Raw genomic sequence first — 17,886 nt, forward strand, 5'->3', positions numbered from 1 at the left:
AGTGATTGAAATGAAATGGAACGACCCAGGCTAGAGGATGTGGACTACACATTGAGGGGTGAAAGAAATAACACCACCCCTCCACCATAGACTTAGGCTAAAAGTTCAGTGGGGAAGGAGACAGGTTAGTTTAGGAGCCCCGTCTCACCATTTTTGGAACAACCATCATCCAGGAGGGAGAAGGCAGAACAGTGTTCTCCTACACCAACACCCCACCTTCTTCCTGTCCCAGAATGCAGCTCTGTGGGAGCGTTTGCAGTGATGTGCCATTAATCAGTGGTCCCATCAGGGATGCGTGGGGACAGGCTGTACTACCGTATTCTCCGTCATCGGCTGAGCGCCAGACCAGCTTCACCTGTTCTGCTGAAGGGAGGTGAGATAGGGAGCAGGCAGGGACAAGTACAACGCACTTTTTACATTTCTTACACAGCAGATAATGAACTGTGGTAAGAGAAAAACCATGTGCCAATGACGACATCGTCGCTTGTAGATGTCATCTTTGCTGACTAGCACCATGCAAAATTGATAGAGCCACAGTCTTCAGTCAATAAGGTTGACGAGGAATGTGGACACATCAGAGGTCATAAAAGTGACATAGCGGGTCCTTTCAGTTCAACTAGCCACATAAATCCCTGTGTATCTCAGACACTATGCACTGAATCTTATCATCTGGCCCATAGAGATAATGCAGCCTCCAGGGGGAGTGGCGGTGCATGGGAGGGAGTGTGACAGTAGGGGAGGGTGGGGCTCAGGAAAGGGAAAGGGGATACCTAGTCAGTTGATCAACAATGTATTCAACTGAAATGTGTCTTCCACATTGAACCTAAACCCTCAAATCAGAGAGGTACGGGGGGGCTGCCTTAAAATTCACGTCATCTGAGGCTGGTATGGTCAGGCCAAGACGCTCTCCTGCCCCTCTCACCGTTCTTTTACTCCGGTACAAAATAGAACTTGCGTAAGTGCCAGGGTGAAATTCCACATGTCAAAGCCAGAAATACACTCAAGGAATTAAGAGGCACTCCAGGTTACCCGGTCTCCCATTGGCTACATAGAAACACCCAACACACACACAAATCAACAAGCAAATAAAGACACAGACCTACACACACAAGAACACAAACACAGCCTAGTTAGTTATTGATGTGGACCTGGTGACTGAGAAGGGGTTGTTACTTGAGAATGATTCAGTTACAGTGACAGCCTCTGACAAGCCAAAGCAGAAGAAAAAAAAATGAACATAGAACAGTAAATGGTCGCTGAGTAAAGACATAATGAACTATTTTACTTCAGTACAACTAGGACAAATATTGACACCAGTTGTGCACATACAGAGTACATAAGGTTGTTAACATGAAGCACCTCTTATAAACCATCTAAGGAGTTTCCCCCAAGAAGGAGCATTTAGGCTGTATGCTCGTTTGTGTTGAGTCTGTGCACTCTGCCATCTACTGCGATCGATGCTCATCAGTCTCTCTGCTCTCCATGCTCAGTGATCTCATGGTATCTTGTATCTAATCAACTCAAATTATACAGAGGTTCAAAAGGAACAAAAACAAGCACCGCACAGCCCTGAAAGTCTAGAAAATATCAACTGACAGGAAGTGTGTCTTGTTTTGTTTCCTGAACACAAATCTGATTATGCCAGTAATGTAGAACACTGGTGTTCTAGACAGGCTTAGTGGGGGAGTGATATTTAATGCATTTTTTTTAGAATGTTGACCTATGTTATAGCTACAAAAGTAGTATGAATTAAGCAAAAGGCTTAATTCAAACATTAGCATGGCAACAATTAATTTGATGACTTTTAACAAGGCAATCAGATAATTGTATTTGAAGGTGTTCTTATGAACTGCGTATGAATATTATTTTTGATATTAGACTAAACGGAGTCAATACACGTACGATGCTGTTTGGCCATGTTTTATTACAGGTCCTCCTAACAAATTGCTTTAAGTAAACATGCATTGACCATAGTGATATATACACTACCAGTCAAAAGTTTGCTTTAAGTAAGTGAAGACATCAAAACGATGAAATAACACATATGAAGAAAAAAAAAGGTGTTAAATCAAAATAGATTTTATATTTGAGATTCTTCAAATAGCCACTCTTTGCATTCTCTCAACCAGCTTCACCTGGAATGCTTTTTCAACAGTCTTGAAGGAGTTCCCACATATGCTGAGCACTTGTTGGCCGCTTTTCCTTCATTCTGCGGTCCAACTCATCCCAAACCATCTCAATTGGGTTGAGGTCGGGTGATTGTGGAGGCCAGGTCATCTGATACAGCACTCCATCACTCTCCTTCTTGGTCAAATAGCCCTTACACAGCCTGGAGGTGTGTTGGGTCATTGTCCTGTTGAAAAACAAATGATAGTCCCACTAAGCGCAAACCAGATGGGATGGCGTATCGATGCAGAATGCTGTGGTAGCCATGCTGATTAAGTGTGCCTTGAATTCTAAATAAATCACCAACAGTGTCACCAGTAAAGCACCCCCCAACTAACACCTCCTCCTCCATGCTTTACGGTGGGAAATACACATGCAGAGATCATCCATTCATCCACACCGCGTCTCTCAAAGACACGGCGGTTGGAACAAAATCTCTAATTTGGACTTCAGACCAAGGGACAAATTTCCACCGGTCTAACGTCCATTGCTCGTGTTTCTTGGCCCAAGCAAGTCTCTTCTTCTTATTGATGTCCTTTAGTAGTGGTTTCTTTGCATCAATTCAAGCACGAAGGCCTGATTCACACAGTCTCCTCTGAACAGTTGATGTTGAGATGTGTCTGTTATTGAACTCTGTGAAGCATTTATTTGGCCTGCAATTTGGGAGGCTGGTAACTCCAATGAACTTATCCTCTGCAGCAGAGGTAACTCGGGGTCTTCCATTCCTGTGGCGGTCCTCATGAGAGCCAGTTTCATCATAGGGCTTGATGGTTTTTGCGACTGCACTTGAAGAAACTTTCAAAGTTCTTGACATTTTCAGGTTTTACTGACCTTCATGTCTTAAAGTAATGATGGACTGTCATTTCTCTTTGCTTATTTGAGCTGTTTTTGCCATAATATGGACTTGGTCTTCTACCAAATTGGGCTATCTTCCGTATACCACCCCTACCTTGTCACAACACAGCCGACTGGCTCAAATGCATTAAGAAGGAAATAAATTCCACAAATTAACCTTTAACAAGGCACACCTGTTCATTGAAATGCATTCCAGGTGACTACCTCATGAAGCTGGTTGAGAAGAATGCCAAGAGTGTGCAAAGCTGTCATCGAGGCTGTCATCAGGGGTGGCTACTAGAATCTCAAATCTAATATATTTGTTTAACACTGTTTTGGTTACTACATGATTCCATATTTGATGTTTTCACTATTATTCTACAATGTAGAAAATAGTCAAAATAAAGAAAAACCCTTGAATAAGTGGGTTCTCATATATACACACGCACTGCCCTGTTCAAAACTTTGGGGTCACTTAGAAATTGCCTTGTTTTTGTCCATTAAAATAACATAAAATTAATCAGAAATACAGTGTAGACATTGTTAATGTTGTAAATAACTATTGTAGCTGGAAACAGTGATTTTTAATGGAATTACTACATAGGCGTACAGAGGCCCATTATCAGCCACCATCACTCCTGTGTTCCAATGGCATGTTGTTAACTAATCCAAGTGTATCATTTTAAAAGGCTAATTGATCATTAGAAAACCCTTTTGCAATTATGTTAGCACAGCTGAAAACTGTTGTGCTTATTAAAGAAACAATAAACCTGGCCTTCTTTAGACTAGTTGTCTATCTGGAGCATCAGCATTTGTGGGTTCGATTACAGGCTCAAAATGGCCAGAAACAAATAACTTTCTTCTGAAACTCGTCAATCTATTCTTGTTCTGAGAAACTAAGGCTATTCCATGCGAGAAATTGCCATGAAACTAAAGATCTTGTACAAAGCTGTGTACTACTCCCTTCACAGAACAGCGCAAACTGTCTCTAACCAGAATAGAAAGAGGAGTGGGAGGCCCTGGTGCACAACTGAGCAAGAGGACAAGTACATTAGAGTGTCTAGTTTGAGAAACAGACGCCTCACAAGTCCTCAACGGCAGCTTCATTAAATAGTACCCGCAAAACACCAGTCTCAACGTCAACATCGATGAGGTGACTCCGGGACGCTGGCCTTCTAGGCAGAGTTGCAAAGAAAAATCCACATCTCAAACTGGCCAATAAAAAGAAAAGATTAAGATGAGAAAAATACCACAGACACTAGACAGAGAAACTCATCCTGGAGTCGCCTCTTCACTGTTGACATTGAGACTGGTGTTTTGCGGGTACTATTTAATGAAATAAACTCAATTAGTATTTGGTAGCATTGCCTTTAAATTGTTTAACTTGGGTCAAATGTTTCAGGTAGCCTTCTACAAGCTTCCCACAATAAGTTGGGTCAATTTTGGCCCATTCCTCCTGACAGAGCTGGTGTAACTGAGTCAGGTTTGTAGGCCTCCTTGCTCTCACATGCTTTTTCAGTTCTGCCTACAAATTTTCTATGGGATTGAGGTCACTCCAATACCTTGACTTTGTTGTCCTTAAGCCATTTTGCCACAACTTTGGAAGTATGCTTGGGGTCATTGTCCATTTGGAAGACCCACTTGCGACCAAGCTTCAACTTCCTGACTGATGTCTTGAGATGTTGCTTCAATATATCCACCTAATTGTCCTCCTCATGATGCCATCTATTTTAAGACGTGCACCAGTCCCTCCTGCAGCAAAGCACCCCCACAACATGATGCTGCCACCACCATGCTTCACGGTTGGGATGGTGTTCTTTCGCTTGCAAGCTCCCCATTTTTCCTCCAAACATATCGATGGTCATTATGGCCAAACAGTTCTATTTTTGTTTCATCAGACCAGAGGACATTTCTCCAAAAAGTATGATCTTTGTCCCCATGTGCAGTTGCAAACCGTATTCTGGCTTTTTTATGGCGGTTTTGGAGCAGTAGCTTCTTCATTGCTGAGCAGCCTTTCAAGTTATGTTGATATAGGACTCATTTTACTGTGGATATAGATACTTTTGTACCGGTTTCCTCCAGCATCTTCACAAGGTCCTTTGCTGTTGTTCTGGGATTGATTTGCACTTTTTCGCACCAAAGTTCGTTCATCTCTAGGAGACAGAACACATCTCCTTCCTGAGCGGTATGACAGCTGTGTGGTCCCATGGTGTTTATACTTGCGCACTATTGTTTGTACAGATGAACGTGGTACCTTCAGGCGTTTGGAAATCGCTCCCAAGGATGAACCAGACTTGTGGAGGTCTACAATTGTTTTTCTGAGGTCTTGGCTGATTTCTTTTGATTTTCCCATGATGTCGGGCAAAGAGGCACTGAGTTTGAAGGTAGGCCTTGATATACATCCACAGGTACACCTCCAATTGACTCAAATGATGTCAATTAGCCTATCAGAAGCTTCTAAAGCCATGACATCATTTTCTGGAATTTTCCAGCCGTTTAAAGGCACAGTCAACTAAGTGTATGTGAACTTCTTACCCATTGGAATTGTGATACAGTGAATTATAAGTGAAATAATCTGTCTGTAAACAATTGTTGGAAAAATTACTTGTGTCATGCACAAAGTAGATGTCCTAACCAACTTGCCCAAACTATAGTTAGTTAACAACAAATTTGTGCAGCGGTTGAAAAACGAGTTTTAATGACTCCAACCTAAGTGTATGTAAACTTCCAACTTCAACTGTACATACATACATACATACATACATACATACATACATACATACATACATACATACATACTCAGCAAAAAAGAAACGGCCCTTTTCAGGACCCTGTCTTTCAAAGATAATTCATAAAAATCCAAATAACTTCACAGATCTTCATTGTAAAGAGTTTAAACACTGTTTCCCATGCTTGTTCAATGAACCATAAACAATTAATGAACATGCATCTGTGGAACGGTCGTTAAGATACTAACAGCTTACAGACGGTAGGCAATTAAGGTCACAGTTATGAAAACTTAGGACACTAAAGAGGCCTTTCTACTGACTCTGAGAAACACCAAAAGAAAGATGCCCAGGGTCCCTGCTCATCTGCGTGAATGTGTCTTAGGCATGCTGTAAGGAGGCATGAGGACTGCAGATGTGGCCAGGGCAATAAATTGCAATGTCTGTACTGTGAGACGCCGAAGGCAGCGCTACAGGGAGACAGGACGGACAGCTGATCGTCCTCGCAGTGGCAGACCACGTGTAACAACACCTACGCAGGATCGGAACATCGGAACATCACACCTGCGGGACTGGTACAGGATGGCAACAACAACTGCCCGGAACGCACAATCCCTCCATCAGTGCTCAGACTGTCTGCAATTGGCTGAGAGAGGCTGGACTGAGGGCTTGTAGGCCTGTTGTAAGGCAGGTCCTCACCAGACATCACCGGCAACAACATTGCCTATGGGCACGAACCCACCGCCGCTGGACCAGACAGGACTGGCAAAAAGTGCTCTTCACTGACGAGTCATGGTTTTGTCTCACCAGGGGTGATTGGTGGATTCATGTTTATCGTCGAAGGAATGAGCGTTACACCGAGGCCTGTACTCTGGAGCGGGATCGATTTGGAGGTGGAGGGCATGTCATGGTCTGGGGCGGTGTATCACAGCATCATCGGACTGAGCTTGTTGTCATTGCAGGCAATCTCAACACTGTGCGTTACAGGGAAGACATCCTCCTCCCTCATGTGGTACACTTCCTGCAGGTTCATCCTGACATGACCCTTCAGCATGACAATGCCACCAGCAAATACTGCTCATTCTGCGCGTGATTTCCTGCAAGACAGGAATGTCAGTGTTCTGCCATGGCCAGCGAAGAACCCGGATCTCAATCCCATTGAGCACGTCTGGAACCTGTTCGATCGGAGGGTGAGGGCTAGGGCCATTCCCCCCAGAAATGTCCTGGAACTTGTGGGTGCCTTGGTGGAAGAGTGGGGAAACATCTCACAGCAAGAACTGCCAAAACTGGTGCAGTCCATGTGGAGATGCACTACAGTACTTAATGCAGCTGGTGGCCACACCAGATACTGACTGTTACTTTTGATTTTGACCCCCCCTTTGTTCAGGGACACATTATTCCATTTCTGTTAGTCACATGTCTGTGTAACTCTTTCAGTTTATGTCTCAGTTGTTGAATCTTATGTTCATACAAATATTTACACATGTTAAGTTTGCTGAAAATAAACGCAGTTGACAGTGAGAGGACATTTCTATTTTTGCTTACACACACACACACACACACACACACACACACACACACACACACACACACACACACACACACACACATTTGTAAAAAATGATGGGGGATTGAAAGTGATTACATTGATGGAAGCTACAATCTATCTGCAATATTAAAGCTGATCTCCCCCTTAAAAAGATTAAACGATTATATGTTGGCAGTGGTTGCACAGCCGGATACCAGTCGTTTTGTGCAAACATATCCCTAATTGCTGATGGTAAGTATCGACTTCATCAAGTGCCATGATGAATGAATGGCTAATAATAATAATAATATAATGAATGATTAACTTAACTCATTACACACAGTAAGTGTAATATGAAGTGTAAACGAATCTGGTCAATGATGAATATGAGTTGTACACAAACATGCTTCTGCTCTTTCCGTTTGTTTCTCCCAGAAAGGAAATGAAGAAAACATGTTGCAGGCGGAACCAAAACAAGAAAAGTGAAATGTCTGATGAGCTCCTGTAAGCAAGCAACGAACGCACACACACTTAGCCTCCTGTCCACCTCTCCCTCCCAGAATCCCACTCAGTGCAGTGGAAAAATTGAGGCATGCTGTGACCCAGGGCCCTGATGCTCCACTGTGCTGGATTAGCTGGACACACAAACACCTCAGGGTGAAGGAGCGCTCAAGTTACAACCTCCTCACCACTGGCCTATCACACTCCTGGCTTACTCCGAACTTGTTCTGTGTGTGTTCCCTGTAGCTCAGTTGGTAGAGCATGGTGTTTGCAACGCCAGGGTTGTGGGTTCGATTCCCACAGGGGGCCAGTACAAAAAAAAAAAAATGCATGAAATGAAATGTATGCATTCACTATTGTAAGTCGCTCTGGATAAGAGCGTCTGCTAAATGACTAAAATGTAAATGTATATATGTGTGTGGCTCCAGACTGACCATTGTCTCACATTTTGTGACCCTTTGACATGGTTGTGCTAGTTACATTTTTAAAAATTGGTCGCATCGGTGCGAGCTGCACATTCTACACGGTCACCTCAATCCAAACTGAAACCATGATTTGGTCAAACAGTTATTCCTGTAATAAAAGTCTCTGCCCTCCACCTGTCTGTCATGCGCCTGTTTCGCTGGGGCCTGCTGTTGTGATGAGCGAGCCACTCTCTCCTGCTCCGCCCGCACTCTGAGAAAAATAAGTGTTCTGATTGTAGGCTGAATAATGATAAGTGAGAAAGTAAGACACACAAATATCATACCCCCCCAAAAAGTGCTAACCTCCCCTGTTATTGTAATGAGAGGTTAGCACGTCTTGGGGTATATATGATATTTGCGCATCTGTAACCTTCTCACTCATCATTAACCACATGGTAGCATCCACATTAATGTAGAAGTGTTTAGAAACATTCTATTCTTATTTACAATAAAAGTGACTCCAATACATTATTTACCATTCATTTCTATTGGGCACAAAATAAACCGAAACACAACCAAAACAAACAGCAAAAGCAAAGTCACAAGCTTGATGTAGTCATTACTTTGCCAGCAGCTACAGCAAACTACACACCGCTGTCTGAGTTAAGAAGTTAAGCTCCGCTGTGGTGCGCATTACAGACTATTTAATTCCCTTAATCTGAACATCGGAGTGTCATCAACAATCATGCATGCCAGTTCAGTACACAGCGTAACAGAGAAAGAACAGACATGCTTCTGTCATCTCCAAAACAGAACCTGCGTAGACAGGACTTTGAAAGGCTTGAGTTTTAAAAAGGTTAAGACTGCCGCCGAGGATTTTGGCTAACACTAATCTCTAGTGGACATACTACGTAAACATAAATGGTACCATAGAACTGTCATAATACAACATGATCTGTGAGATTGAGTTTCGGTGCTCGGGTTTTTCGTCACTGGTTATTTGGATAAATCACTATTTCGCAGGTGTTAGAATCTTCCAAATTTTAGAAGGGGAGGGGACATTTGGCCCATAGACTTGCCCATAACTTGCAAAGCGAGAGGGTGGAGCTCTTTGTTTAGTTCCCGATCCTCATTCAATCTCTTGTCTTAACATGTATGGACCCTGAACTTAATTGAGCATCTAACCAACTACGCATAACTTTAGTTCTGGGTTAACCGAGATTAGGCTAACACTGCCTGAGGGAGAAAGGATCCTAGCACTACACATCTGTGCATAACTGCTGTGTGAGAACTAGGGCTGTTGGCCGTCACGAAATTTCATCAGCCAGTAATTCTCAAGCAAATAGCTGTCCGTCTCATGGCAATTGACCATTAATTAACATAAACACATTTGGCATCTCCTGGCTTCCACACAGAGCCTACAAGCCACTGATGCAGACCTTTGGAACATCTACATTTTTAAAAGTCTAATAAATCCATGTAACATAGCCTACAACTTCATAATAAATCTATTATTTATTTTAGACAGGTCTAAAGAAACATGATATGAAGAAAATGTAGTCCATTTCAGAAGAACAGAATAGTATATTCTGATCTGGCTATGCCATATGGCTGTGGACTACACTAGTTCATTTAGCAGACAAGATTTGGTTACAATTCCGTGGCATTATTTTATAGTATGAAGATTACAATTGAACAAAGCTGAATAAAATAGACAGGATATTTTCTCCAAACGATTTGAGGGAGTGTTCACATGCGGCTATTCTGTGTTGAGCGGTTAACAAAGAAACTGGTACTCATATATGCTTAATTTAGAGTTATTAATGTAACTTTAGTTGTTCTGCAAATGTTGGGCTATATGTTTTGATTTTTAATACATTTTAAGGCTGCATGATGCAACTACTGAAGATTTGAAGAAAAGTTGCTTGAAAAGAATGAGCTCTGCTTTGTTTTTTGCGCCGGCTGTACCACTTCGTCAGTCTGTCATTCACAATTTGAAAAACACTTGATAATGCCTCGAAATTCCCGGCGCCATCCCCTGTGTGTGGTCGTAATGCACCCTAAAAAAATCCATGCCTTTTGCGGCAAGTGGTCGTTGTTCCCTTCTCCCTGAATGCTGCGTGCTCTGAAGCACCTCTCACTCACATGGCTCTCTATCATGTGATCGGGTCTTTCTCACAGACTACAAGTGAAGACAGACACTTTGCCAATTTAGAAACAAATAAAATCAGACCCTTTGCTATGAGACTTAAAATTGAGCTCCGGTGCATCCCGTTTCCATTGATCAAACTTGAGATGTTTCTACAACTTTACTGGAGTCCACCTGGGGTAAATTCAATTGATTGGACATGATTTGGAAAGGCACACGTGTCTATATAAAGTCCCACAGTTGACAGTGCATGTCAGAGCAAAAACCAAGCCATGAGGTCGAAGGAATTGTCTGTAGAGTTCCGAGACAGGATTGAGTCAAGGCACAGATCTGGGGAAGGGTACCAAAAAATGTCTGCAGCATTAAAGCTCCCCAAGAACACAGTGGCCTCCATCATTCTTAAATGGAAGAATTTTAAAACCATCAAGCCCTATGATGAAACTGGTTCTCATGAGGACCGCCACAGGAAAGGAAGACCCAGAGTTACCTCTGCTGCAGAGGATAAGTTCATTACAGTTATCAGCCTCAGAAATTGCAGCCCAAATAAATGCTTCACAGAGTTCAAGTAACAGACACACCTCAACATCAACTGTTCAAAGGAGACTGTGTGAATCAGGCTTTCATGGTCGAATTGCTGCAAAGAAACCACTACTAAAGGACACCAGTAAGAAGAAGAGACTTGCTTGGGCCAAGAAATACGAGCAATGGACAGTAGACCAGTGGAAATCTGTCCTTTGGTCTGATGAGTCCAAATTTGAGATTTTTGGTTCCAGCAGAGTAGGTGAACGGATGATCTCCGCATGTGTGGTTCCCACCGTGATGCATGGATGAGGTGTGATGGTGCTTTGCTGGTGACACCGTCAGTGATTTATTTAAAATTCAAGGCACACTTAACCAGCATGGCTACCACAGCATTCTGCATCGATACGCCATCCCATCTGGTTTGCGCTTAGTGGGACTATCTTTTGTTTTTCAACAGGACAATGTCCCAACACACCTCCAGGCTGTGTAAGGGCTATTTGACCAAGAAGGAGAGTGATGGAGTGCTGCTTCAGATGACCTGGCCTTCACAGTCACCCGACCTCAACCCAATTGAGGTGGTTTGGGATGAGTTGGACCGCAGAGTGAAGGAAAAGCAGCCAACAAGTGCTCAGCATATGTGGGAACTCCTTCAAGACTGTTGAAAAAGCATTCCATGTGAAGCTGGTTGAGAGAATGCCAGGAGTGTGCAAAGCTGTCATCAAGGCAAAGGGTGGCTACTTTGAAGAATCTAAAATCTATTTTGATTTGTTTAACACTTTTTTGGTTACTACATGATTCCATATGTGCTATTTCATCGTTTTGCTGTCTTCACTATTATTCTACAATGTAGAAAATAGTAAAAATAAAGAAAAACCCCTGAATGAGTAGGTGTGTCCAAACTTTTGACTGGTACTGTATGTGCAGGAGGTTTCTCTCTCTCTCCCTGGACAAGATCCCGATCTGGCACCTGACTGTCTATGTACATCACAGCACAACAGAGCACTGGAGGTTCCTGTCCCATCCACTGGTTGAGGTTTGGCAGGCTGGAGCATAAATGTGGTCCATCATATAACAGCCCAACACCACAGCAGACATCAGATGCTGTAGAGCAGGTATTCCCAACCTGGGGTACGCCAAATAAAAATGTGATTAACATATTATTTTTTCTTTCTTTTTTATATTCACATTTTCAAACTATACAGTACTATACAAACTATGTAGTACTACTGGTAGTAGCAGTACTACCAGTAGAGCTGGTATGTGTCTCTATGGACGCAGGCCTTACTTTTGTTAAACCTTTATCAATTTTAGAGCAAACGGAATGAGCAGCAGCTACGTTTGGCTACACACGGACCGTTAGTGGAATTCCCGCGAGAGAGTAACGGTTAATGTGAGTGGATGTTAATTATTTGACTAGGCTGCCTGTATTTGACATTGTGTTGTTATTTCGCTGAACACTAGATGGTTTAATTTTATTTTTGGCAGTGAAACGAGGCTACTCAGGCAAGAAAAAAAAAAACTCACCCAAATGTATAACCCTGTTGGAAAATATAAATGGACTGTTTGAAAATGTGAAAACAATATATGTGAATCACATATTTATTTGGAGTACCCCCGACGGCATTGCGTGTACCCCAGTTTGAGAATACCTGCCATAACCCCACCGCCACCATGGGGCACTCTGTTCACAATGTTGACATCAGCAAACCGTTCGCCCACACGAAGCCATACACATGGTCTGCGGTTGTGAGGCTGGTTGGACGTACAGCCAAATGCTCTAAAACGACGTTGGAAGCGGCTTATGGTAGTGCAATTGGCATTCAATTCTCTGGCAACAGCTCTGGTGGACATTCCTGCAGTCAGCGTGTCAACTGCACGCTCCCTCAAAACTTGAGACATCTGTGGCATTGTGTTGTGTGACAAAACTGTACAATTTAGAGTGGCCTTTTATTGTCCCCAGCAAAAGGTACACCTGTGTAATGATCATGCTGTTTAATCAGCTTCTTGATATGCCACACTTCTCCTGAATGTTTTGGCATTTTACATCCAAAAAGTAACTTTCTGATTACTTCTACCATGGGCAAATATGTATGGAAAATTTTGTTAAAATCAAAATGGGTGCAGCCAAAAAGTGACTTAAATCCAATGGAACGACCCCTTATGCATTTTTAATCCCTTTCTTTTCTTTTCTGGCAATAGACAATGTTGACGTCATTGAGGAGGACGTCTGCTCTATCAGTGTGTTGAAGCTGTGTGGCTTGAGAGACGCCATGTTGCCCTTTGCACGAGCCTGGAGGGTCTTCACAACCTGCTCCAGTAGGGGGGTTCAGCTACTTTGTCAACAAAATAAAGGGAAACGTGCGCCTTTGGCCTGACAATCATACATATCCTGAAAAAATGTGCATGCTTTCAGTACAGTGCCACTGGGACAAGGGGCAACCTTGGGTAGAGTGCCCCTGTGGTAGAGCGGACGCCCATCAGAACAGTGGCATTGCATCAAGTCTGCCCTTCAGTACAGAACCATCATCTGGGCAGCATTGGCCACAGCCCCCGTTCAGCACTGGAGAATGAGTCACCCTGTAGAGTGGGGAGTGCACCTCACCATGGAAGCCCACAGAACCGAACCAAACTGACAGCTGCATTAAGAGACGTGGTCAGGAGTTCACAATATAGTACTAACAAAAATTGATGGATAGCACATCACTCTTCAGTTTGGCAGACTAAGTGAAACAAACATGCAGGTGATGCTGCAGTCAGAGCTTAATAATTCCAATTATTAAAAAGACTGATGAGAGACCATTACAAAACCTGGATGAAAAACACAAGATCACTCTAAGATACTACCATGTATAACTGATCTAATCAATATCATTATTTCCTTCTCATAACATAAACGGTTCAGTTGCACACCTTATACAGGAAAATACATTGTGAAAATAGCACTTGACAAAATATGAACACAGTGACCAAGATGTGTCCCGGTGTCAGGATATAACTGACTAATATTGTCACCCTAAAAGACAGAAGGGAAACAAACAGGGCCTTCCTGCTACTGCTCTCAATATTCTTGAGCAGGGATGGGAAACTGTCGGCGCCCACTCAGTCGGGGTTTTATCTTACTGTTGAGAGTTAGAATAGTAGAATATGGGGATGTAGGTAGATACCCGATGGGTTGGACGATTCACTTCATCACTCATCTTGAAAAAACATTTACTAAAAACTAAGAAATCAGTCTGCCATCATTAACACAATGGAAAAATAGAATGATTTTTTTATTGAAATATTGAAAGTGCATGGGCTACAGAGAGAAACCAAATGGTGCAGTTTCAGGCCATGTGAGTGGCCAGAAAGTGATGTGTGCGCTGGAGATATGTAGTGTACACCACAAGTGCACACAACCCTATACACAAAAGTATGTGGACACCCCTTCAAATGAGTAGATTTGGCTATTTCAGCCACACCCGTTGATGACAGGTGTATAAACTCGAGCACACAGCCATGCAGTAAGGCCATTCTACTGCCATTCTACGGCCATTCTACTGCCAAAGCTCAGTGACTTTGAACATGGCACCGTCATAGGGTGCCACCTTCTCAACAAGTCAGTTCATCAAATGTATTCCCTGCTAGAGTTGCCCCGGTCAACTGTAAGTGCTGTTATTGTGAAGTGGAAACGTCTAGGAGCAACAATGTCTCAGCCGCGAAATGGTAGGCCACACAAGCTCACAGAACTGGACCGCCGAGTGCTGAAGCACGTAAAAATCATCTGTCCTCGGGTTACAACACTCACTACCAAGTTCCAAACTGCCACTGGATGCAACGTCAGCACAAGAACTGCTCATTGGGGAGCTTTGTTAAATGGGTTTCCATGGCCAAGCAGCCGCAAATAAACCTAAAATCACAATGCCAAGCATTGGCTGGAGTGGTGTAAAGCTTGCCGCCATTGGACTCTGGAGCAGTGGAAACGCGTTCTCTGGAGTGATCTGGCAGTCCGACGAATGAATCTGGGTTTGGCGGATGCCAGGAGCACGCTACATTCCCCAATGCATAGCACCAACCGTAAAGTTTGGTAGAGCAGGAATAATGGTCTGGAGCCGTTTTTCATTGTTCGGGCTAGGCCCCTTAGTTCCAGCAAAGGGAAATCTTAACACTAAAGCAAAAAATGACATTATAGACAATTCTGTGCTTCCAACTTTGGGGAAGGCCCTTTCCTGTTTCAGCATGACAATGCCCCAGTGTACAAAGCGAGGTTCATACAGAAAATGTTTGTCGAGATCGGTGTGGAAGAACTTGACTGGCCTGCACAGAGCCCTGACCTCAACCCCACTGGGATGAATTGGAACGCCAACTGCAAGCCAGGCCTAACCGCCCAACATCAGTGCCCAACCTCACTCATGCTCGTGGCTGAATGGAAGCAAGTCCCCGCAGCAATGTTCCAACATCTAGTGGAAAGCCTTCCCAGAAGAGTGGAGGCTGTTATAGCAGCAAAGGGGGGGGACCAACTCCATATTAATGCCTATAATTTTGGAATGAGGATGTTTGACTAGCAGGTGTCCACATACGTATTGTCACATACTGTAGTTGATGTTTGTATGATGTTGTCATTTGTATGTTTTGTATTGTTCATAAAATAAAATCTCACCCAAAAATAATTTCAAAATTTGTCTGTGCATCAGCAGTTTCTCTCTTGTTATGTCAGTCACTCAATTAGCTCATGTCAGCTGCCTAGACAATCTAAACTTGTATTAATCATGGTCTATTGTTGACCGGCGGGCCCCCAATTGATTTTGTCACTCAGATATCATTAAAAATAGCAAATATTTCTCTGTGTTCTTGGGGAGCTTTAATGCTGCAGACATTTTTTGGTACCCTTCCCCAAATATTAAATGTGTAGAATTAAAGGACATTTGCTGTAAAATTCCACATTCGCTTTCTGCCCATGGCAAAATTTTGACTGGCTACCCAAACTCCTTGCTCCTGCCAAATGCTATGCCACGCCCAAGGACATTAGCTTCTTCTCCGTAATGAGTCTCGAGTATCTCCCTGACCCTTCACCGAATGCATTCGGGGCCGTCCGATTGTTCCAGAAACCAATGGGTTGGGCCAGAGCCACGTGGGTAAAGCAGTGGTTTGAAAATTCATCATTGGCTTTGATACTCCCTTGTGCCCCTCCTCACCACAAACTACTTCAATTATGACAGTCTCAGACTAAAGTATAAAGCATTAGTGTGAGTCGTCAGGCTAGGCAAAATGTATAGAATTGCAGAAAACTTGCATTAAAACTGCAACATTTTCACTACGCCCCATGGCAAAACGGGTAGAATTGCAGCAAATTCACTTAGGGCCCCCAGAAGGCTCAGGCCGGCTCAGACTGCATGTGTGGGTATGGATGTGGGTATATAGACCCACAGCGGCCCCTCATGATGAGTTCAATTTTTTTGTGGCCAAAAGTTGCCCATCCCTGTTCTAGAGATAAGCATGGGTTGGGCTAAGTTATGCATGTGCATGATGAATTAGAACTGAATCCATATCTGCAGATTCTCAAGATATTAAAGGTAGTGTTCGAATTTTATTTACACCTCGCATGTGCAACATGTTACACAATCTTCAGACGATAACAAGCACCACTACAAGTGACAGGCTGAGGCAACAATGAAACCGTTCCCCAAACCAATTACCAGACAGAGGGAATTAAGTACTATAATGCGTCTCTTTTCAACAGCATTCAAAAAATCCAGAGTAGTTCATTAGTTCTCTCGTGCATTAATTGATCTCTTTAGTGTGCTGATGAAGACATTGTTGATGGTGACTTGTTGACTGCCTTTCTTGGATGTGATAGCCGTTTCTCAGGCTCGCTCTCCGGAATCGAACCCTGATTCCCCATTACCGCATCGCATCATTTGCCTACTAGGCATACACTTACATCTGATCATGAGGTATGTTGAGAACATAGTGAACATTTCATTTGCAATTGGATATTGAATTGCTGTTCTCAAACAGTTCCTGAAATTGTTCCTAGATTTTCACTGTGATCCAAAGTAAACCCACCATCTTTACACCAAGTCAGTTACCTAGCAACATCACGGCATTTTATTCACAAATTAATGGATTGCAATGCTCAACGCATACCCTGGATTAAAAGGATGCACACCAGTACGCTGAAATAGAATACTATAGCACTCACCCAAAATCAAAGTTCATTGGCCCATTCCCTCTGTTTTTTTCAAGAGCGCGTGCTTAGTCCTCTACTCAGCAGACACAGAAATACAATACAGGGTGGCATTTAATACCAGCTTGAAATGTTACAATGTAGCCCACAATTAATTGAGGCAGTTTCCTTTGTCTTGAGGCCGTTTGATAGTTTAACGACTTCATGTAAACCAGGAATTAGGGAGAGCTCATCATCAGTCTCGAGCTGCATCTAAGTCCTCACATTTCCTTGACCAAATAACTACGGTGGCCCTAAGCTTTATGGTAGTACACCGACGGAAAAGCCATGTACTGAACGTCCTTGACTTCACTGTATCCAATAGTAATTCACACACGAGTTGCCTTCTGCCTTCATTTCAGTTCCCCCTCAGGCGAAAGAGACACTCAGATAGTGCAGCGGATTCAAACACTGGTAAAAGAGAAGTTCGTATATCCTCCTGAATCAAGAGTATATGGTGAAGAGACTCGCCATCCTGAGCTTCGGGGAGCCGTCTAATCTTGTTCGCTATTCGTGAACCACAGCTATGCATTTGCTTCCCTCTCGCGCTCAGGTCAAATGGAATGCGCCTCCTGTTGGCCAAATGATCGTGCACAACCCATTTCCGCAAACAGACCAATATGATGCATTCTTATGAAAGGATAAAGTGACGTCAAGGAAAAATTCAGGTTGTGCATATGACAGTGGTAATGCTATAGCTATACAATCAACCTGGACTCACTTAACATAGTAAATACAAATCTGTCTCCACCATTTTTCATGATATGTTACGTTTCATATGGTATGCATTCATTTGTGGATGTCCATCAAATATTTCAAATGAAATGTTATGAATTACAATTAGTACAAAT

General features: G+C 43.0%; 1 protein-coding gene across 5 annotated transcripts in view; it reads right to left on the reverse strand.

The window, feature by feature from the left end:
• LOC106585272 (membrane-associated phosphatidylinositol transfer protein 2) overlaps nt 1-17,611 on the reverse strand; it is an 88,331-nt gene extending 70,720 nt beyond the window's left edge. For 4 of the 5 annotated variants that reach the window (XM_082968550.1, XM_082968551.1, XM_014171322.3 and 1 more), the window contains exon 1: nt 17,012-17,611. The gene's annotated coding sequence lies outside the window, so the exon portion shown is untranslated. The remainder of the gene's footprint in view (nt 1-17,011) is intronic. The other variant, XM_045706656.2, reaches the window with a different exon arrangement.
• Nucleotides 17,612-17,886: the final 275 nt, after the last annotated feature.

The sequence above is a fragment of the Salmo salar genome, chromosome 24 (assembly GCF_965601325.2).
Source record: "Salmo salar chromosome 24, fSalSal1, whole genome shotgun sequence".
Lineage (NCBI taxonomy): Eukaryota > Metazoa > Chordata > Actinopteri > Salmoniformes > Salmonidae > Salmo > Salmo salar.